The 24,881-nt window shown below is 35.4% G+C and overlaps 2 non-coding genes across 2 annotated transcripts; both read left to right on the plus strand.

Annotated features, from left to right (window-relative positions):
* Window positions 1-2,661: 2,661 nt before the first annotated feature.
* On the plus strand, window positions 2,662-2,768 carry LOC128280283 (small nucleolar RNA R71). Its single transcript, XR_008270463.1, has one exon. It is a non-coding gene; the product is annotated as a small nucleolar RNA R71 (small nucleolar RNA).
* Window positions 2,769-3,289: 521 nt separating this feature from the next.
* On the plus strand, window positions 3,290-3,392 carry LOC128280333 (small nucleolar RNA R71). Its single transcript, XR_008270513.1, has one exon. It is a non-coding gene; the product is annotated as a small nucleolar RNA R71 (small nucleolar RNA).
* Window positions 3,393-24,881: the final 21,489 nt, after the last annotated feature.

Consider the following 24,881-nt stretch of genomic DNA (forward strand, 5'->3'; position numbering starts at 1 on the left):
CTGGATTCTAAAGGTAAGCCATTTTTTTTTTTGAAAATAAGAACAAATGAATCTTAAAAATGAATGAATCTTAAAAACTTAATAAAAGAAAAATAAAATAAGATAATTATTCTAATTCTTTAAGTGGCACGGCCGTAGCACACGCCCGTGTGGGCCGTGGCTTGGTCGTGTTTGTAGCGAATTAAGATGTCGCCACACGGTCTTATCGCACGGCCGTGCGTCTAGGCCGTGTCACTGCATGATCGTATCGCACGGCCGTGTGTTAGGGTACCACGCCCGTGTATTGTTGTCCATGGTTTAACGGCACGGGCGTGTCGCACGCCTGTGTCGAAGAAACATAATTGAACGTTGCTTTTGGCACACTTATGTTTTTCCATTCCTACGCCATTGTTCACCTACCAAGTTCACCCACGGCCATGTCGCACGGCCGTGGGGATTTATCGCATCCCGTTTTTGGGGGAAATCATGTCCTGCTTCCACACGGCCGTGTCTCTTCCCCTGCTTGACCACAGCTTTAGGCACGCCCGTGTACCTGGCCGTGGGTGCTGAAAAACTTTGCAATTCAAAGATAAATTTAATGATTTAAAGTGGTAGAAATTAAAAATAAAGAAGTCAAAATATGTTAGTACTCGGGTTGCCTCTCGAGAATTACTTATTTATAGTCTAAGCTCGACTTACCTCTCTAGTGAATGGTCAGGGTGGTTTGAGGAGTTTATACTCCTTATTCCTGCTATCAATCTCATCAAAATAGGGTTTTAATCAGGTGTTGTTTACCTTAAAAGTGCCGAACTTGGGGTGACTCACCTCCACCATACTGAATGGAAAAATACTGAGTACCTAAGAGGGATTTCCTCATTTGGTGTGGTAGTGACAATGTGGGGATCTGCAGCATCTAGTAAGACTTTATTGCCAACCTTAAGTTGATTAGGAGAGGTATCGGGCTTGTTTTAGAGTAGTTTCAGTTTATCATGTGATCTCGATTTGTGTGCTTACCATTCATCTAGCTCTTCTATCCGTAGCCTTCATTCTTCATGAATGTGTCCTCTATCATTTCTGGAACATGGCTCGTGAACTTCTTTGAAGCTCAATTTCTGCAAAGTCATATTGTCAGTTTTATTAGATTAGTGTGGACTATTACCTTTAATGTTTGATGTGATGCCAGAATTACGAGCTTGAAGGGTGATCGTTTTGTCTCCCACACGAAGTGTAAGCTCATCTGTGCCAACGTCAATAACTGTTTTAGCAGTTGCTAAAAAGGTCCTCCCTAAAATAAAAGAGGTGTTATTATCATCTTCTATGTCTAGAACAACGAAATCAACGGGAAATATGAACTTATCTACTGTCACGAGTACATCTTCAATAATACACCTAGGGAATCTTATAGTTTTATCTACCAATTGAATGCTCATCCTAGTTTGTTTAGGTTTCCCAAGACCTAGTTACTTAAATATTTTGTAAGGCATGATGTTAATACTAGCCCCTAAATTAGCTAATGCATGACGTATATCTAAACTACCAATTAAGCAAGGAATTGTAAAACTCCCTGGATCTTTCAATTTGTGGGGTAGCTTATTCTGTAGAATAGCTGAGCAGACTGCATTTAGCTCCACATGTGACGCTTCGTCCAACTTCCGCTTATTTACTTAAAGCTCTTTTAAAAATTTCATTGCATTTGGCATCTGCGACAAAGCTTCAATAAACGATAAGTTAATATGTAATTTTTTCAAAAGTTTAAGGAATTTACTGAATTGTTCGTCTGAGCGGTCTTTCCTTGTCGCGTTAGGGTATGGCACACGAGGTTTATATTCGACAGTCACTGGTTAGTTTGTATTTTGATCTACCTCATCTCTCCCTTTGCTTACCACTGTTTCTTACCTCGATTCTGATTCAGGCTCAATGACTCCTTCGTCATTTTGGATATTAATTGCGTTGAGCTGTTCCCTTGGGTTGGGTTCAGTATTACTTGGCAAGATACCTTGTGGTCGTTCGGAGATTAGTTTGGAATGCTGGCCTATTTGAGTCTCGAGTCTTTGGATCGATGCTTGTTGATTTTTAAGTGCTGCCTCGGTATTTTGGAAACGGGTTTCTGACATTGATATGAATTTTGAGAGCATCACCTCAAGGTTTGGTTTCTTCTCTTACTGATAAGGTGGCTGTTGAAAAACTTGAGGATTTTATGGCTTTTGATTCTCTTGACCACCCTAGGAGAAATTTGGGTGGTTCCTCCAACCTGCATTATAAGTATTACTGTATGGGTTATTTTGAGATCTAAAGTTATTGTTACCCATATAGTTGACTTGTTCCTCTTCGGTTGTGGGATTGAAGGATTGATATTCTGTATGCACACCTCCTCCACTCACATCACACCTTATTATTAGATGTACCTGCGTAGAACCAAGTAAACCATCAATCTTTTTATTGGAAAGTTCTACCTGATTTGACAACATAGTAACTAATTCGACGTTATAAACGTCGACTATTTTCGTTGGCTTTGTCCTCATAACTTGCCACTGATAGTTATTCAGTGACATCTCCTCTATAAACTCATAGGCATCTTTCGATGTTTTATTGTTGATGGTTCCGCCAGCAGCCGCGTCAACCATTTGCCGAGTCGAGGGATTCAAACCATTGTGGAATATTTGTATTTGAAGCCAAAGTGGTAACCCATGGTGAGGGCACCTTCTCAGTAAGTCCTTGTATCTCTCCCATGCATCGTAAAGTGTTTCTAAATCCATTTGCACAAAAGAAGAGATATCATTGCGTAATTTAGCCATTTTAGCTGGCGGAAAGTATTTTAGTAAAAAATTTTCGGTCATTTGTTCCCAAGTAGTGATAGACCCTCGTGGTAACTAGTTCAACCACTGTTTAGCTTTGCTTGTATGGGTTATTTTGAGATCTAAAGTTATTGTTACCCATATAGTTGACTTGTTCCTCTTCGGTTGTAGGATTGAAGGATTGATATTCTGTATGCACACCTCTTCCACTCGCGTCACACCTCATTACTGGATATACCTGCGTAGAACCAAGTAAACCATTAATCTTTTTATTGGGAAGTTCTACCTGATTTGACAGTATAGTAACTGAGTCGACGTTATAAACACCGACTGTTTTTGTTGGCTTTGTCCTTATAACTTGCCACTGATAGTTATTCAGTGACATCTCCTCTATAAACTCATAGGCATCTTCCGGTGTTTTATTGTTGATGGTTCTGCCAATAGCCGCGTCAACCATTTACCGAGTCGAGGGATTCAGACCATTGTAGAATGTTTGTATTTGAAGCCAAAGCGGTAACCCATGGTGAGGGCACCTTCTCAGTATGTCCTTGTATCTCTCCCATGCATCGTAAAGTGTTTCTAAATCCATTTGCACAAAAGAAGAGATATCATTGCGTTATTTTGCCATTTTAGCTGGCGGAAAGTATTTTAGTAAAAAAAATTCGGTCATTTGTTCCCAAGTAGTGATAGACCCTCATGGTAACGAGTTCAACGACTGTTTAGCTTTGTTTCTCAGTGAAAAAGGAAATAACTGAAGACGAATGACATCATCAGAAATGCCATTGATTTTAAATGTATCGCAAAATTCCAGAAAGTTTGCTAAATGAACGTTAGGATCTTCATCCTACAAACCATCAAACTGAACAAACTGCTGTACCATTTTAATTGTGTTAGGTTTCAGTTCAAAAGTATTTGCAGCTACAGCTGGTCTAACTATGCTAGATTCAGTTTCTATTAGAGAAGGTTTAGCATAATCATACATAGTACGTGGAGCAGGATTTTGATTAACCACAATTGCAGGAGGTAGCTAATTGCCTTGGTTTTCAGCCATCTCTTTGATTGGGGGTTGAGTATTGTCTTCTTGCTTGTTCTCCATGTACCTTAAGTCGCTACTTTATTTCTCTTTGATTTCTGAATCTGCATTTATTGATTTCTTCGTCAAAAAGTAATGGTCCCGATGGGTTTCTTCTAGTCATAAATTATAAAAACCTGGCAAGAGAAAGAAAAAAGTAAATTAATAAATAAGAATAATAATGAAATAAAATTAAATGCAAGAAAAATAAATGGCTAAGGTAATAAAAATTGAGCGTTCTTAATATTTTAGTTCCCCGGCAACGGCGCCAAAAACTTGATCGCGTGATTTTTAACAAGTAATAAATATTTATAATGAAGATCAAACCTAGAGTAACTATTATCGCAATGTAGGCAAATGTACCTATCGAATAGTAGTATAGTTTTAGCAAGACCGAATTGTCGAACCCAATGGAACTAAAAGTACTAGTAATGACTGTCTTTTTATTATCTAGCTTAAGAATAAAAGGGGTTTTATTTGTTTTAATTAACTAATTATCTAAACTAAGAACGCACAGAGAAAAGAATTGGGGAATTGCTTTTGGGAAAATTGATTGACTTGAGAAAACACCTAAGGAAAAATACACCAGACTTTACTTGTTATTCTGGCTCTGAACCGGACGATTTATTCATTCAACTTGTTCCGTAGAGATCCCTAATTTATGTTATTATCCCTATTCAAGACTAATAACGTCTAATCCCTAAATTGAATAACCGAGACTTTTCTCTAATTAACACTCTAGGGTTGCATTAACTCGATCTATGGATCCCCTTATTAGGTTTCACCCTAATCCGGCAAAATCTTGTTACCTTATTTCTAGGCGCGCAATCAACTCCGCTTAATTATGACAAAAGTACTCTTAGACAGGGTCTATTCCTCCTCTGAATAAGAGCATGTCTTGAATCAGTATCCTGGGATATCAAAATAAGAATTAAGAACACATAATTAAGAACAAGTTAAATATTTATCATACGATTCAGAAAATAATAACAAGATTCGTCTTAGGTTTCATTCCCCTTAGGTATTTAGGGGATTTAGTTCATAACTAAATAAGAAAACATCTCAGAAGAATAAATAATACAAAACATAAAGAAAACCCAAAACTCCTGAAGGGAAATTGAGGAGAGATCTTCAATCTTGATGATGAATCCGGCTTCTGAGATGGATCAATCAGCTTCCTTGGGGTAATTCCTTACCCCCCTTCACTGTCTCCCTTTTTTTCCTCCTCTAGGGTGTATTTATAGGCTTTGGAATGCCTAAAAACCCTCAAAATTGGCCTTTTTCGAGTTGGACTCAACTTGGACTCGATAGGGACACGCCCGTGTTTGATCACTTTAGGCTATGTTCGAGCCTGCCAAATTGACATGGCCGTGTGGTCTACCCGTGTGAGGAGGTCCAGGCCGTGTTGATTTCATACTTTGGCCTATTTTCTCCATTTTTGGCCCGTTTCTCATTCCTTTCTCTCTCCTATGCTCTCCTAAGTATAAAACATGAAATTATAGCATTAGGAGCATCGAATTCACTAATTCTAATGAGAAATCATCCATAAAATGCATTAAACATGGGGTAAAAATATGTATAATTTATGGTTTATCATCGGCAGTTTATATGCATGACCAATGGTTTATCCACAACGTATTTTAGTCGTTAGTTTATCTGCATGACCGATGGTTCAACAAAAACTTATTAAAAGCTTTTATCTACACCGATTAGTGGTTTATCCATACCCTATTAGCAGCTTTTATCTGCACAAATGGATGGTTCACCCACCAATATTTTTATCATTAACAATACATTTGCAATGATCAGTGGTTCATCCACAATGTGATGTAAAGGTAGAGGAGTTCTGGGAACTCCTATCATGGTGTGTAGCGAAGTTGGGTAGGATCTTTCTTGATAAATTAGAATTGCATTGCATCATAAGCATTTACATGGCTATAAAAACTAAGATATTATATTGATGAGTTGATCTAAAATACCAATATTATGGATTTCTATTCAATTGCAATTTGTTCTATAAGTCGTCATTCTGTATGATTTGTCTACCGCTTACACTGATTTCCTTATGATTGAACTCACACTAAGCTTCTTAAGCTAACTCTCACATTATTTCCATATTTACAGCTAGCCTACCAAGTTAGGATGTGGACTCAGCATACGGATGGCTCGATTCAGATTAATTTATATTAAAAAGTATTTTAGATTTACTATTTCAATTTTTTGTTATTTTGATAACTATATCGATTTATTTGAATTGTCACATATTTACTGATAAAAAAAGCTTGAAATATTTAATAACTAAAAAAGAATTGAACCTGAGGCAGCAACAGTGGCTCGAATTATTGAAATATCATGATCTCGTTATTAGTTATCATCTGGGGAAGGCTAATGTGGTTACAGATGCATTAAGTCAAAAGTCAATGTTTGCCTTGAGAGTGTAAAATGCTTAATTGACCTTGAATGTTGATGATTCTGTTTTAGCAGAATTGAAAGCTAGATTGTTGTTTCTTCAGAAAATTCAGGAGTTGCAAAATGATGACTCGAAATTTTAGCTAAACAAGAACAGATTCAGAATGATTAATCTACGGATTTCAAAGTTGATACTGATGGTATGTTATACTTTCATAATTGATTGTGTGTTCCGAATAATCTAGAGTTAAAAATGTGACATTTTATCTGAGGCTCACAGTAGTATGTACTCTATTCATTTGTGTAGTACTAAAATGCTTGATGATTTGAAACAAATGTATTAGTGGCCGAGTATGGAATGTTAAATTTCATAAGTTGTGGCTAAATGTTTGGTTTGCCAACAAGTGAAATCTAAACATCAAGTTCTGTCTGGGCTATTCCAACCTATTATGATTTTCAAGCGGAAATGGGAGCGAGTTACGATGGATTTCATATCAGGATTACCTTTGACACCGAGGAAGAAAGACTTGATATGGTTATTGTTGATAGTGACTCATTTTATTTCAGTCAGAATCGATTATTCGATCGAAAGGTTAGCCGAGTTGTATGTATCTGATATCGTTAGATTGCACGGAGTTTTGATATCTATTATTTCTGATCGAAACTGGATGTTCATCTCTAGATTTGGGGTAAACCTCATGAGGCTTTGGGTACTAAACTCAACTTTAGTACAACATTTCATTTGTAGAAAGATGGACAGTCAGAACGAGTAATACAAATTCTGGAAGACATGTTACGGTGTTACATTCTTGAGTTTGAAGGTGATCTGTCATAATTCGATGTAGCAGATTAAACTAGTTTTCGTACTTTAGGAGCTTGAACACAAGCATTTTGGTTAAGTTTTAATTATGTCTTCACAATTTTAGTTAAATTTAGTAAAGTGTGTAATTTGAGTCTTTTATTGACCTTAAAAGCCGAATGAGGCCTAAAGGTGAGCTGGTATACTTTGTGAGTGTGCATGAGACCATTAAAAGGCATGCTAACTCAATACCAATCTCTATGTTGCAACACAGAGAGCTGGATGTTGCAACATAGGGAGTAGGATTGAATAATTTCAAGGCTGTCATCGGTGTTGCGACACAACCTGAGTATGTCGCGAGACACCTCTGAAGATACTATAAAAATGAAGCATACTGCCCTCGATGTCGCGACACAAGACCTGGTTTGTCACGACATCACCTCTATATGGGAAATCATTATGAGCAAGAGGTATTTTGGTCCACACAATAAAACATTAAGACGAGGATGGCAACTGACGTAGGGCTAAGGACGACAGTCACTCTAAAGTCTATAAATAGGCTCATTTCACACATGTTATGGACAGCTTTCATATTGTATAATTTTCTTCGTAGTTTTAGTTTTTAGTTTTTCTCTTTTCCTAGGCTTTAGATTTATTTCAATTTTTTTCTTTACTTTACGGAAGAAATCAGATTTGGGAACGTGATCAAACTCTGTGAGGATTGGGCATTATATTTTAATACAAATCAAGCTTCTTCGAAACTTTATGCTCTTAAATTATTATTCATGTCTACCATTTCTATCAAGTTTATTTTGCTTATAAGATCTATGAGGATATAATCCTTCTGTTGGGGATTAGCGAGTGGAGGTATGATTAATTAACTATTTTGTAGGGTTCTCTTAATATATCAACTATTGTTTATAATATCCATGAACTCTTTAGCCCTGAACTGGTTTGGACTATGAAGTCAAGAGATAAGTAGTTCTTGCCAACTCGTTATTCTAGTGGAAGATCAAAAGATCCTGCTGGGGTATCGACTAGTTGATTGAACAAGAAAACCTGAAGCAATTGTTGATTATGATTACCGAAGCAAGCTAATCGCCCATGCTCAAATTTGACAAATTTACTCTTTGATTTCTCATTATTTCTTTATTTCTTTCCTTTCTATTATTATTATTAATCCTAAAAACCTTTCTCTTTATTTAATCGTAATATAATCTATCTAAAGTACTAATTAGATATATTTGTGCTTAGATTAGAATTAATCTAGTTTGAATTAAAAAAAAAAGAGTTGGTTTGAGGTGCAATAATAAAAAAATCACTTTTATACACAAAAGTCCCTAAAGCCAACAACTTTTTATTAAAGGAAAAAGAAATAGTCCCTCATCTTCCTCTATTTTCCTTGAAAGAAAAAAAATCAATTGTAGGTCCCCCATCTTCATTTGTTTGTTTTGCTTGGTAAAAAAATTTAAAAGCTTCTTTTCACATTTCCAATCTCTATATGTTTGTTTTACTTAGGAAAATCTTTTAAAGCTTCATTGTAGAAAGCCTTTTTCTTTTTTGTTGCCAAAACTTATTTCCTTAAAGTTCTGTTAGTTAAGTTGAAGTTCATTAAGGCTTAGGAGATATCAAAAAATGAATGAACATAACAAGATGAAGTTTTATGTGGTTTTTCATAAGAAGAAACCAGATATTTATAATTCATGGCATGAATGTGCTCTTAACATTACTGGAGTAAAAAAAAGGCCTTTACAAGTCATTTGAAACTGAGATGGATGTTTTGGAAGCCTTCAATATGTTTCTAAGCTCTAGTTCGAATGAGGAGGGGATGTTAAGATATGTAGTTTCTTCATACTATAATCAGAACATGAAGTATGCATTGAGAATCCAATAAACAATGTGAAATCTTCTAATGAAGGAATGGTTTATGCTAGTAGGGAAAAGATGACATGGCACCACTATTTCATATAATCTTTTCCCTATGCTAGTATGATTTATGCATTTATTGCAAGTTGTATTAATGGTAGAAAGAATGCGAAAAAAAAGTTTTTATTTAATTTCCCTAGTTTGATGACCGCCTCCAAACGTACTAACGTCCAAAGTGTGAATACTGCAGTAAAATACATATGAATGAGGCGATACCTGCAAGTATACGGGTCTATTTGTAATATAGTCACAACAAAGTAGATGAGTACTCCGAAGATAGTACCTAAGGGAGGCTAGTGTTAGATCGATTTTTACCTAAACACTGAAAGATCTAATAAGTACTCTAAATCAATTATAGTATGAAAACATAATAAAATGAGCTTTTGAGCAAATATAATAAATAAAGAAATAACACTCAAGAGATTGACAAATAGAATAAATCAAATTTGATTATTGGTGATTAGCTCGCTTCGGTAATTCCGATAAACTATCGCTTCGAGTTCCTTTTCAATTAACTAGTCATTATCCCAATAGGATCTTCTGATCTTCCACTCAAATAATGAGTCAGCAAGGACGACTTATTTTCCGACCTCACAGTTCATACTCGCTTGGGGCAAAGGTGTTCACGGATAGGTCATACCAATTTTGGGTTAATTTTTTCATTGATAACTTCCTAAGATTGTCAGGCCTAGGTTTTAAGTTCCTCCTTTCCCAAATAGTTAATCCGTTGAGTAACCCTACAAAACAGTTAATAGATCATACCTCCACTCGCTAATCCCCCATAGAGGGATTAGTTCTTCATGGTTTTCATGAACAATATAGAATTGGTATAAAGAATAAAAATAGTAGACGAATCAAAAGTATAGAGTTTAAGAAAATGTCTGGTTTGTATTTAAAAATGAAGCAAATCCACAAGTTTGATTGTATTCCACAAATCTGATCTTTTGAGATAAACAAAGAATAACTTGAAAATAAATATAAAACCTAAGAAGAAAAAAAAGCTATTCTGAAATTAAAAGCAGAATTCTAAACTAAGTAATTGGTTTCCATAACATGTGATAAAGAAGCCTATTTATAGATTTCAGGTGGTCGTCATCCTTAATCCTAGGTTAGCTGATGTTCTCAAGCTTTAAGTTTGATTGTGTGGACTAAAGCGCCCCTTAGCTCATGTTTAATTCTTGTCTAGAGTCAATGTCGCGACACACCAGGACCTATGTTGCGACATAGGGGTCAGTATACTATTGGGATATCTTCAGGGGTATGTCGCGACACTCTTAAGCTGTGTCACGACATCGAAGATAGTCTCATGATTTCTTCAAATTTCTCCCTATGTTGTGACATTGATCATTCCGTGTTGCGACATAGTGACCAGTATTGGTTATTACGCCTTCTACTAATCTTCTGCATACTTACAAAGTTCATTAGCTCACCCTTATGCTTCATTAAGCCCCTAAAGTCAAAAAAAGAATCAATTTGCATATTTTATTAACTTTAAGGAAACTTATAAAAACATGATTAAAACCTAACAAAAAATGATTTCTTTCAATCTCCTAAAGTGTGAAAATTAGTTTAATCTATTACACTAAATTACGACAGATCATTTGATATTATAAATTGTTATGTATTGGAATTATTTTGTTACGTATATGATGTTGTGGAAAAATTAAAAAATATTAAAATAAAAGACCTATATTTATAACAATGATGGAGAAGAATGATTTAATGATAAAGTAATCAATCATCAAACATTAGTAGATTAAAGGTTACTTTTGCAAAGACTTCAGTTTTGACAAAAAAAAGTTCATGTTGTTAAGCATATATGATAGCTTGAGTTTTTCATAAGTGTCAAAAGATAATAGTTTGGAAATAAAACCATGTACCTCTAATGAAGAATAGATTGCCATTGTTGTTTAGATTGCCTCTGTCATCAATGGGAATAATCAACTCACTTTAACAATTCCTTCCAAACCCACTTGAATATATTGTACATAAGACCTCTTTACAGCTGCTCCGCCCATAGGAGTTTAGACTCACATTTGGTCTTACTATTCTTTCATCAAACCTCTGTTAAGAAATCTTTCTCATTTTATTTTAATTAGAGCCAACTCGTACTGCTTTACAAAGTTCTTGAAGCACTCCAGCTATTCACGAAACCATTGAAGTAAGCACACATCCTGTAGTTTCTTTGTGTTGATTTCATTCCAGCCTAAAACAGATGGCTCAAATAAATAGGAACCCATCTTTGCCTTTTTTTGTATGACTTGATTAACCAATCATTTTCATCCAAGCCATATTTATTCTAAAACTCACTCCACTTGCTTTTGAATTCTGGAATAGTAAGACTTTCCTGAACAATGACCTTGAATTCGTTTTCAACTAATGCATATTCAACCTAATACTTAAGCTTGTTAGGCAGCTTACTATGGATGTGTCATATGTAAAATCTTTTTATTATGTTTTGCATCAATTCATTAATCACTACTCTAATGCTTTCATATAGGTCTGTCAAAATGCAAGTAGAATTTATGTCTCTTATAACAAATGACCAAGTACTAAACAACCACCTAAAATTCCCCACATCTTCATGTGAAAGAAAAGCAAAACCAAACAGGATAGATTGATCATGGTGATTAATTCCAACAAAAGAAGCAAAAAGGTATCCTATTCACAAGATATGTTATAACAGCCTAATTTCAGTAGTGTCGGAAATAGTGGTTTTGAGACCACAATTTTGATGAGTGAGTTATTATTTTAATATTTATTTAATGTCTTCGAGATTATATTAGGGTCATATGAAAGTTTCATTAAGTAATTTTAAAGTTTAAATGGTTAATTAGGTAAAAAGGATCAAATCGTAAAAGATGCAAAAGGGGGTTTCTAATAGTGAAATGGACTAAATGGCCTTATAATTTTAAATCAATGGACTTATTTGGTGAATATGCCATACATGTTGTTAATGGACAAGGTTATAGTGAAATTTAAGGGTAAATTAGTAATTAGTTGTAACAACCCAGTTTTAGCTAAATAAGAACAGTGGTTTTGGAACCACAAATCTGATGTCATAAAATTATTTTAATATTATTTACGGTATTTACAGCATGTTATTTAAAATGAGTGAAAATTTTGTGAGCTAATTTTGTCATTTGATTAATCAATTTGAGAAAAATGACTAAATTGCGTAAAATGCAAAAGTGTTGTTCTATTAGCTAAAGATGTTAAATAGCTATAAAACCTTAAAGCTGAAGTCCTTATGAGGTAAATAGTCCAATTGTGAGTTAGTGGATGATATTTGGTTTGGCATTTGTGTAAATACGAATTAATTTTAATGGCAAATTAGTAAAAAGACAAATAATGTTTTAATTAATAAAAAAATCAAAATTTGTCCTTCATTTTCATCTTTTAGCTAAAATTAAAGGAAGAAAAAGAATAACTAAGGTTCTTCATTCAGATAGGAATAATTCAAGCAATTAGGTATGCTTTGAGCTCGATTTTTTATGGTTTTTACGTTTTTGAGATCATTGCTTCGTATTCTAGCTAGCCCGTATCTTTATTTTAAAAAATGTTAAAGATTTTGAGAGTTGTCATTATTGAATCTATGAGTTCTTTGATGTTTAATGTTGAAATATGAAAGTTTGATGATGGTTTTACATGTTTTGTTAAGTGATTTTTGATGAAAATGTAAAATAGGGGTTAAATTTAGAAAATATGAAATGTAGTGGTTAAAAGTAGGAATACATGAAAAATATGGGCTGTTAGGGACCAATTTGTAATTCAGGCAAGCTAGGGTTTATTGAAATTGTGTGAATTTTGTGTATTTGTAAGTTAGGGACTAAATCGATTAAATGTGAAAGTTTAGGGGCTAATGTGAAAATAGACCCAATTGTATGTTTTGGACAAAATTGAATGAATGGTTGAATAAATAAGTTAATATTGAATTCATATATATCAAGTAAGAAAGAATTCAGAATTAGATCGGGGGAAAGGCAAGATCATCGAGTAACTGACTCATTTCTCCGTTTTCATACTCGAGGTAAGTTCATATAATTAAACTTAAATGTGTATCTATCTATTTGATGGATGAAATTGAGATAGTAATTATTCTATAATATAAATGTTGGATATTAAATTTAAATGTACGAATTGAGTAAGGCAAGTTGCCATATAAGACCATAGTTGGGCTATGGCAATCGAATAATAAGACCATAACCTGGTTATGCAATGTGAAAGAAAGACCAGGTAGGGCCTTGGCAATGTCTGTGTAAGACTATAGTTGGACTATGGCATCAGAAAATTGACGTACTCGTATCGAAAGCATTTATAAACTAGAAGTGGTTTGATAAGTGAAATGGTGAGAATAGATATGTATCAGTACAGGTATGTACGGAAAACTATTCGAATATCGAATTAATGGAAGTTGAGAATTTCATGTTGACTTAGTAATTGAGACTTTAATGTAATTTATGTCATCTATTTGGAATTGCTAATGAATGATGATAATTTTTTTATGTTTATATACGAGCTTACTAAGCTTTATAGCTTACTTTGTTTATTTGTTCCTATGTTTTATAGTATTACGAAGCTAGCTCGGATCCAGAGATCGTCAGAGACATCATCGCACTATCAGACATCTTTGGTGCTTTTGAGTTGTGTATATAGGGCATATGGCATGTATAGGTTAGATGTGGTATTTTGGTTATGATTATAGCCATGAGAGTTGGCTTGTAAATGATGTTAATGTTGATGTGTGTTTGGCTATTAGAAATGGCTTGAAATATATATATTTTGGGTTTGTATATATAACCATGAGTGATAGCTTACTTTGGCATGTTTGGTATGAATATGGTTAATTAACTTGTGAAGTATAAATGCTTGAGAAATGCTTTGATAAAGTATGATTTTAGAAGTTGAGCTGATAAGTATTTGATTAGGTAAATGGCATTGAATTGAGTATTGAAATTGGTTGAAATGGATATTGTATGAATTGTACATTTGGTTGATGTTTTTGGCTACCTAATTGTACAATGAAATGGTACCATTTTGGCTATTTAGGTGAGTATGAGTTGGGGTGGCAAATTGGCCTTGCAAATGGCCTATTTTTCTCCACATGGGCGTGTCTCTCGGTCGTGTGCGACACACGGTCATGTTACATGGCAGTGTGTCCCCTGGTGTTAATTTGAAAATGAAGTCAATATGCTCCATACGGTCTCACACATAGGCGTGTGACTGGCCGTGTGGTACAAGTCAGTATTCCCCCTAATTGGCACACGGCCTAGAACACGGGCGTGTGACTTGGCCGTGTTGCATAAGTCAGTATACCCTTCAGTTTTCACATGGCCTGGCACACAGGCGTGTCCTCGGCCGTGTGATACAAGTCAGTATGTATGCCTTATTTCCACACAGCCTGATACACGGGCGTGTCTGAAGCCGTATGAAGCATACGGCTTGTTTACACGGGCGTGTGTCCCCTGTATGGTTGAAAATTTTCTATGTTTCCAAAATTTTCGTATGATATCGGCTTAATCTCAAACCATTTCTCAAAAATATTTAAGGCCTCGTAGGCCCTTATAAGGGACAATGTGATTGTGTTGAATGATTTATAAGAATGAATGCTTTATGGTTGATAAATGTATGCTATATGTTGTGAATTGATCGGTAGTACCTCGTAACCCTACTCTAGTAATGGATACGGGTTAGGTGTGTTACATTTTATTAGTATCAGAGTTACGGTTTAGTCGATTCTAAGACTGACGCAGCATGTGTGAGAGTCTAGCTATACATGCCATATATACTCTGTGATAGTGTGATGATTCCTAATAGCTTAAATTGTGTTTTTGTATAGTACTGGATCCCGTATGAGCTATAGTGGATGATGTAGAGAGGAATGCGCTAGCTCCCGCTCAAGGGACAACTCCTACTAAATCTAGACCCGTGTCGAGTAGTCACAGGGGTGAGGCTAAAGAAGCCTTTTTCCAAATGATGAACGAATGGTTCACTGAAAACATTCGTACTAATCCTGCTGCTCAACAAATCCCTGTTGTTCCTCAAGTTATAGATTCGACACGGTTGAACAAGCCGCTAGTAGATAAGATTCGTAAACATGGGGCTAAGAGTTTTAGGCTACTACTGATGATGATGCTGAGAAAGCTGAGTTTTGGCTTGAAAATACGATTCGAATATTTGATGAATTGTCTTGTACACTTCTGATGAATGTATTAAATGTGTTGTATGTTTGCTGAAAGGCACTGCATATCAATGGTGGAATACCTTGGTGTCTGTAGTACCAAGAGAACGATTGATATGGGAATTCTTTCAGACGGAGTTCCGAAAGAAATATATAAGTCAGCGATTCCTTGATCAAAAGCATAAATAGTTTTTAGAGTTAAAACAGGGCCGCAAGACTATTACTGAGTATGAAAGAGAATTCGTACGGTTAAGCAAGTATGCTCGAGACTAAGTGTCTACTGAAGAAATAATGTGTAAGCGATTCGTTGAAGGGTTGAATGAAGACATAAAACTACTAGTCGGAATTCTAGAGTTGAAAGAATTTGTCGTTCTGGTTGAAAGGGCTTGTAAAGCCGAAGATTTTAGCAAAGAAAAGAGAAAAGCAGATTCAGAAGCTAGAGACTCGAGAAAAAGATCAATGAGTAAGATGTATCACTCTTCATCAAAGAAATCCCGAGATTTGTTTAGTCGATCAAATACACCAGTAGAATACTCTAATAAAGATTGTGGGGAGTAAATTACGAGTTCAAAAACTTCAGCTATGTCAGTAGCAGGTGTGGGTAATGTTAGATCAAATAAACATGAATGTGGATGATGTGGAAAATGACATTTTGGAGATTGTAGATTGAATGACAAAGCCTGTTTTAGATATGGCTCGTATGAACATTTCATTCGGGATTGTCCTGAGCTAGATGAAATAAGTCTCAGAATGTAAGATCAATCAACCCGACTGTGAGAGGAAAACCATTCCGTAATGTTGGAAATGTAAGTGGTGGTAGAGGTGTGACATGAGGTAGTACTGTGAGATCTGAGGTAAGAGCACCTGCCAGAACATATGCTATTTGCGCTCATGAAGAAGCTTCATCTCCAAATGTTATTACCGGTATATTATCTCTTTATGAAACTAATGTAGCTGCATTAATAGATTCCGGATCAACTCATTCTTATATATGTATGAATTTAGTATCTAGCAAGATTTTGCCTGTAGAGTCTACTGAATTTGTGATTAGAGTATCGAACCCCTTAGGCAAATGTGTTTTTGGTTGCAAAAGTCTGCAAGAATTGTCCGTTAATGAATCGGGATTTCTGTTTCCAGCTAATCTGATGTTGTTTCCATTCGATGAATTTGATGTGATTTTGGGTATAGATTGGCTAACGATGCATGAGGCTATAGTGAATTGTAGATGAAACACAATTGAACTAAAATATCAGAATAATGAGACTATTAGAATTGAATTTGATGAATTTGATGATCTCGTCTATGTTAGCTCAGAAGTTTGTGAGAAAGGGATGTGAAACTTATCTTGCTTATGTACCTGATATAAGATTGAATTAGTACCAGTTGTGTGTGAGTATCTAGATGTATTTCCAGAAGAGTTACCGAGTTTACCACCTACTAGAGAGGTTGAGTTTGGTATTGAATTAGTACCGGGAACAACGCTGATATCGATAGCTTTGTATAGAATGGCTCCGACAGAGTTAAAAAAATTGAAAGCCCAGTTGCAAGAGTTGACAGGTAGAGGTTTTGCTAGATCGAGTTTCTCTCCCTAGGGTGCACCGGTGTTATTTTTGAAAAAGAAATATGACACGATGAGGATGTGTATAGACTATCAACAGCTCAACAAAGTGACGATCAAGAATAAGTACCCTTTGCCACGAATAGATGATTTGTTTGATTAGGTAAAAGGGGCAATAGTGTTTTCGAAAATTGACTTGAGATCGGGTTATTACCAGTTACATTAAAGACTCAGATATGCCAAAGACTGCATTTAGGACAAGGTACGAACACTACAAATTTCTTGTTATACCTTTCGGACTAACAAATGCCCCTACAATTTTTATGGACTTGATGAACCGGATTTTCAGGCCGTACTTGGACTGATTCGTAGTTGTATTTATTGATATAATTTTGATTTAATCTCATGATGAATCTGAGCATGCCGAACATTTGAGACTCGTGTTGCAAACTTTGAGAGATAAACAGTTGTTTGCAAAGTTCAGCAAATGTGAGTTTTGGCTAAGAGAGGTTGGTTTTCTAGGTCATGTAATTTCTACCACGAGTATCCGAGTTAACTCGAGTAAAATTTCTACGATTATAGATTGGAAGCCTCCGAGAAATGTATTTGAAGTCCATAGTTTTCTAGGACTAGCTGGCTATTATAGACGATTTGTGAAGGGCTTATCAATGATTGCGGCTCCGATGACACGATTACTTCAAAAAGATGTTAAATTTGAGTGGTAAGAAAAGTGTTAGCAGAGCATTGAACAGTTACGATAGTGTAGCTTATGCCTCGAGACAATTGAAGCCACAAGAAAAGAACTATCCGACGCACGATCTAGAGTTAGTTACGATAGTGTTCGCATTGAAAATTTGGCGCCATTACTTGTTTGGTGAGAAATGTCATATTTATACTGACCACAAAAGCTTGAAATATTTGATGACTCAAAAAGATTTGAATTTGAGACAGCGGAGATGGTTAGAATTGTTAAAAGATTATGAATTAGTGATTGACTATCATTTGAGGAAAGCGAACGTAATTACTGATGCTTTGAGCCGAAAATCCTTATTTGCTTTACGTGCTTTAAACACACAATTAGCTTTGTCTGATGATGGTTCGATAATGGTCGAGTTGAAAGCGAGATCGTTATTTTTACAACAGATTTGTGAGGCTCAAAAATTTGATAATGAATTGCAAGCAAAACGAGCTCAGTGTGAGTCAATTTCTGATTCAGAGTTTCAAATAGGGTCTGATGACTGTTCGATGTTTCGTGATAGAATATGTGTACCAAGAAATTTTGAGCTCATTCGAAAGATTTTAAACGAAGCACACAGTAGTTGTTTATCAGTACATCCGGGAAGCACAAAAATGTATAACGATTTGAAACAACTTTATTGGTGGCACGGCATGAAACTAGATATCTAAGAATTTGTTTCAAAATGTTTGATTTGTCAGCAAGTCAAAGCTGAGCATCAAGTGTCGTCAGGTTTATTACAGCCTATTATGATTCCTAAGTAGAAGTGGGATAAAGTAACAATGGATTTCGTATCGGGTTTACCCTTATCTCCGAGAAAGAAAGATGCGATTTGGGTTGTTGTTGACAGATGGAAGAAATCAGCTCATTTCCTTCTGGTACGTATAGATTTCTCACTTGATAAATTGGTTGAGTTGTATATCTCAGAGATTGTTCGATTGCATGGAGTACCACTATCTATTGTTTCGGATAGAGATCCAAGATTCACTTCACAATTTTGGAAGAAATTACAATAAACTTTAGGTACAAAGCTATATTTCAGCACCGTGTTTCACCCGTAAATGGATGATCAATCCAAACGAGTTATTCAGATACTTGAGGATATGTTGCGTTGTTGTATTCTTGTGTTTGAAGGTAGCTGGGAGAAATATCTACCGCTGATTGAATTTGCTTACAATAATAACTTCCAATCGAGTGTAAAGATAGAACCGTAGGAAGCTTTATACGGTCATAAATGTAGAACACCATTGTACTGGACTGAGTTTAGCGAGAACAAGATTCACGGGATTAATCTGATCAGAGAGATTAAAGAAAAAGTGAAAGTAATTTGCAATAGTTTGAAAGTAGCTTCGGATCGACAGAAATCGTATGCAAACTTGAAACGAAAAGATATTGAGTTTCAAATCGGGGATAAAGTGGTTTTGAAAGTGTCACTGTGGAAAAAGATATTACTGTTTGGTCAGAAAGGGAAATTGAGTCCGCGATTCATTGAGCCGTATGAGATTGCTGAGCAAGTTGGGCTAGTGGCATATTGACTATCTTTACCGTCTGAGTTAGCGAAACTACATAATGTGTTTCACGTATCGATGCTTCGACGATACCGATCCGACCCTTCACATGTCATTTCCCTGACCGAGGTTGAAATTCAGTCTGATATGTCATATGCTGAAGAACCGATTCGAATGTTAGCTCGTGAGATCAGAGAGTTAAGAAATAAGAAAATCACATTAGTGAAAGTATTATGGCATCGACACGGAATTGAAAAAGCTACAAGGAAACCCGAGGATGCTATGAGAAAATAATACCCGGACCTATTCACTGGTAAGATTTTCGGGGACGAAAATCCCTAAGGGGGAAGATTGTAACAGCCGGGTTTTAGCTAAATCGGAACAATGATTTTGAAACCACAAATTTGATGTAAAAAAATTATTTTAATATTATTTACGGTATTTACAGCATGTTATTTTATATGTGTGAAAATTTCATGAGCTAATTTTGTCGTTTGAATAGTCAATTTGAGAAAAAAGACTAAATCGCGTAAAATGCAAAAGTGCTATTTTATTAGCTAAAGGTGTTAAATAGCTATAAAACCTTAAAGCTTAAGTCCTTATGAGGTAAATAGCCCAATTGTGAGTTAGTGGATGATATTTGTTTGGCATTTGTGTAAATACGAATTAATTTTAATGGCAAATTAGTAAAAAGACAAATAATGTTTTAATTAATAAAAAAATCAAAATTTGTACTTCATTTTCATCATTTAGCTGAAATTAAAGGAAGAACAAGAATAACTAAGGTTCTTCATTCGGATAGGAATAATTCAAGCAATTAGGTATGTTTTGAGCTCGATTTTTGATAATTTTTACGTTTTTGAGATCATTGGCTCATATTCTAGCTAGCCCATATCTTTATTTTCAAAAATGTTAAAGATTTTGAGAGTTTCCATTGTTGAATCTATGAGTTATTTAATGTTTAATGTTGAAATATGAAAGTTTGATGATGGTTTTACATGTTTTGATAAGTGATTTTTGATGAAAATGTAAAATAGGGGTTAAATTTAGAAAATATAAAATGTAGTGGTTAAAAGTAGGAATAAAAGAAAAATATGGGCTTCTAGGAACCTATTTGTAATTCGGCCAAGCTTGGGTTTATTGATTTTGTGAATTTTATGTATGTGTGAATTAGGGACTAAATTGATTAAATGTGAAAGTTTAGGGGCTAATATGAAAATATACCCAGTATGTTTTTTACAAAATTAAATGAATGGTTGAATAAATAAGTTAATTTTGAATTCATATAGATCAAGAAAGAAAGAATTCGGAATTAGATCGAGGGAAAGGCAAGAACATCGAGTAATTGACCCATTTCTCCGTTTTCGTACTCAAGGTAAGTTCGTATAATTGAAATTAAATGTGTATCTATCTATTTAATGGATAAAATTGAGATAGTAATTATTCTATTAGATAAATGTTGGATATTAAATTTAAATGTATTAATTGAGTAAAGTAAGTTGCCAAATAAGACCATAGCTGGGCTATGGCAATCGAATAACAATACCATAACCGGGTTATGGCATGTGAATGAAAGACCATGGCAGGGCCTTGGCAATGTATGTGTAAAACTATAGTTGGACTATGGCATTGGAAAATTAACGTACTCGTATCCTAAGCATTTATAAACTCGAAGTGGTTTGATAAGTGAAATGGTGAGAATAGATATGTATCAGTACAAGTATGTACGAAGAACTATTCGAATATCGAATTAATGGAAGTTGAGAATTTCATGTTGGCTTAGTGATTGAGACTTTAATATAATTTATTTCATCTATTTCGAATTGCTAATGAATGATGACAATTATTTTATGTTTATATACGAGCTTACTAAGCTTTATAGCTTACTTTGTTTATTTGTTCCTATGTTTTATAGTATTTGTAACGCCCCAATTTTCGGGAATCTTGTGAATGTTGGCATAGGTTTAATTATGTTAGTGGGCCTCTAGAAAGCCCAAGCTTAAGATAGAACTCGGCAATTTTAGTTAATTTTTGTTCCATAAGAAAAAGGGGGTGAAATTATGAAATAGGACCTATGTGAAAATGTTTGAAAATGCTATAGGCTAAATTGAAGTGGTCAAATAAATAGGAGTGCAATATAGGAGGATTTGCATGACAAACCTCCCATTTTACATGAAGTGGCCAGCCATCATGTTGTTGTAGACAAAATGTACACTTGATATCCATAATTTATGGTACAAATTGATACAAATTGATAATAGGTTAGGTAAATGTTCCATGATAATGGGTTAGGTAATTGTTTCATGATAATGGGTTAGGTAAATGTTTCATGATAAGAATTTCATGTCTTTTCTATTAAAGAATTAAATGGATGAAATATGAAGTTTTATTAAAAGAAAAAGGGGTGAAAAGAACAAAGTTTTGTCCATCTTTGTTCATCATAGCTGAAAGTTAGAGAAGAGAAAGGAGAGGAGAAAGCTCTTAAGTATTTGGTCATTAGGAGGAGGAAAATTGAAGGTAAGTTCTTGGTACCTTGCTTCTATTTGAGGTTCATGAGTTCTTCTTGATTCTACCTTAACTCTTGAAGCATATTTTGGTTTTTGGTTGTGTTGTGAGCATTTGGTCATGAATTAAAATGAAGGAAATGGTTGTTGTTTCATGTTCTTTTGATGAAAAATGGAAGATATGTGAAGTTGAGCCAAACAAATGAGCATGCATGTGCCTTAGATGCTAAAGGGAAAAATCGGCTAACATGTTGTGCTTTAAAATGATGAAATGGAGATTATGCTTAAGTAAAAATCATAGATATGTGATGATTGATTGGTGATATACATGTTTAAATAACATGCATGCAAGATAGGTGTATGAAAGAGTGATTTGGTAATAAATCTGCTTGGGACAGCAGCAATAACGTGACTTTGGAAAATCACCATAAATTGTGGGAGATGAATTATAAGCTGAATAAATTATGTAATTAAAGCTTATTGAGTCTAGTTTCTAATGAAATAAACAATAACATATTTTGAATTCTGTACAATGAGAAATTTGATTTGTAATGAAGAGTGGTCAGATTAGTCAAACAGTGAAACATGCGAAACTTTGAGAAAAATCTGGTATTGATTGGCCAAACCAAAAATTCTGAAAATTTTATGGATATAAGATATATGAGTCTATTTTCAGGGAAAATTAACGGTACTTGATTTGGAGTTTCGTAGCTCCAGTTATAAATAATTTAGTGACTGTTGCTCAGGAAGACAGCTTGCAGTGAAATTATGATTATGTGGTAAACATTGACAAAAATTTGTTAATGAGTTGCTTATTGATTTCTTATAAGCTTACTATGATCTGTAGGTGTGGTTGGCCGAATATTGTAAGGGGTTAATACGTAGTTTGTATTTGAATAGTTAGATTAACGTGTTAGTAATCCAATTGTAGGCGATTCGTGTGTGGATCTCGTCATCATATCGTCGCAAACAGGTGTGTAACTAACACCCTCTTTCTTAGTCTAGATCGGCAAAAGCCGAAAAGTTGAAATGCCGAAAACTGGTATTTTGTAGATTTGCAAGTGTCTGAATGCTCGTGAGGTAAATCGATTAATGTTTTTGGTAAGCTGCAATGTTTGACCGCAAAGTGTATGATTTCGTGCCTCGATATTTTTGGGCTTAATGGGCCAAAATTGGAATGATGGGCCAATAGCAGCCCAATTCGTAAGAACCCTCGATGCGTGATTACGTAGTACGTTAAAGGTAGGAATATGCATGAAAAACCCTAAAATAGATAAATTACTGAAATACCTTTAAAAGTGGAAAATTTACGCTTTACCCTAGGAGATAAATTACCAAATACCCCTAGGGTTAAATTGACTTAAATGCATGTTTGATTGTTGTTATTTACCGCATGCCATGTTGTTATTATCGATGCATGGGATTGGGATATTGACGAGGAAGTATCGAAAGTGGCTTGTCCACGTCTTGGAGGTTTTGCCTCAATTCTTCGTTAATCGAAAGCAAAGAATGTTGCAACTGTGGAGTGTTGGGTGGGTGGGTTGAGCTATCCCCACATGGAGTGTATGGCTGAATACGGGTGGAGTGTAGTGGTTGGTGGGTTGAGTAGTCTCCCAAATGGGCTTGCATATGTTTACTTGATGTTGCATGTATTTTGAAATGGGCTTATGGGCCATATCATTATCTGAATAAGGGCTAAGGCCCGGTTTATTGTAATCTGAAAAGGGCTCGCCCAAGATCACTTTATTACTGAATGGGCTTAGGCCCAATAGGCTTGAGCTGACTTGGGCTTTGAATGGGTTTTCCTTACACATCGAGTTTCCCCAAACTCACCCTTTTATTTTCATCCACGCAGAAATCCCCAACCATAGTGGGCTTGGAGTCGTGAGGAAATTCGGAGTGGCCACATTGCTCGAAAGTTTGGTTTTCTTCGGTGAACTGGACATCCTATTATTTACGTTGAGGTTTGGGTTTTAAATGTAATAAGGCCGCTTAATTATTTTTGATGGTTTTAATATGTATTACTAAGATAGGTATTACTTATTTTAACTGTTGAAATTGGATAGCTTTAGGTAGCGTTTTCAAAAAAAAAAACAATTGATTTCAAAATAACACGACAACAAGCAAAGCTTCCGCAATGAAAGTATTTTCCAAAATTAATCACTTTTCCTAAAAATGACTTAATCAAATCGGTTTCCTAGAAATATACATGACGTTAAGGTGTGGCAATGGCGGTGTGCATGTCTAAGATTGGATCTGAAGGGAGCTTGGTACTTAAGTAGTCCGATAGACTCACCTCCTCTTTTCCGGTTTCCTACCTGGTGCACAGCTTCCATTCACTTTAATCCTTAATGAATTAATCTTTTGAACATCAAGTACGATTTTCTGGACTTAGAATGGAAATTTTTTTTTTACGTTTTTGATGTGGCATGCCGGATCCAGCCATAACTTCTAGGCTGGGTTTGGGGTGCTACAGTATTACGAAGCTAGCTCGGATCCGGAGATCGTCAGAGACATCATCGCACTATCAGACATATTTGGTACTTTTGAGTTGTGTATATAGGGTATATGGCATGTATAAGTCAGATATGGTATTTTGATTGTAATTATAGCCATGAGAGTTGGCTTGTAAATGATGTTAATGTTGATATGTGTTTGGCTATTAGAAATGGCTCGTAAATATATATGTTTTGGGTATGTATATATAGCCATGAGTGATAGCTTACTTTGGCATGTGTGGTATGAATATGGTTAATTAACTTGTGAAGTATAAATGCTTGAGAAATGCCTTGATAAAGTATGATTTTAGAAGTTGAGTTGATAAGTATTTGATTAGGTAAATGGAATTGAATTGAGTATTGAAATTGGTTGAAATGGATATTGTATGAATTGTACATTTGGTTGGTGTTTTTGGCTACCTAATTGTATGATGAATGGTACCATTTCGGCTGTTTAGGTGAGTATGATTTGGGGTGGCAAATTGGCTTTGCAAATGGCCTATTTTTCTCCATACGGGCGTGTGTCTCGGCCATGTGCGACACACGATCATGTTACAAGGCCGTGTGTCCCCTAGTGTTGATTTGAAAATGAAGTCAATATTCTCCACACGGTCTCACACATGGGCATGTGACTGGCCATGTGGTACAAGTCAGTATACCCCCTAATTGGCACATGGCCTAACACATGGGTGTGTGACTTCGCCGTGTTGCATAAGTCAGTATACCCTTTAGTGTTCACACGGCCTGGCACACGGGCTTGTCCTCGGTCATGTGATCCAAGTCAGTATGTATGCCCTGTTACTACACGGCCTGATACATAGGCATGTCTGGAGCTGTGTGAGGCATACGGCCTGTTCACACGAGCATGTGACCCCTGTATGGTTGAAATTTTTTTATGTTTCCAAAATTTTCATAT

This window comes from Gossypium arboreum, chromosome 8 (genome assembly GCF_025698485.1).
Source record: "Gossypium arboreum isolate Shixiya-1 chromosome 8, ASM2569848v2, whole genome shotgun sequence".
In the NCBI taxonomy this organism is placed as follows: Eukaryota; Viridiplantae; Streptophyta; class Magnoliopsida; order Malvales; family Malvaceae; genus Gossypium; species Gossypium arboreum.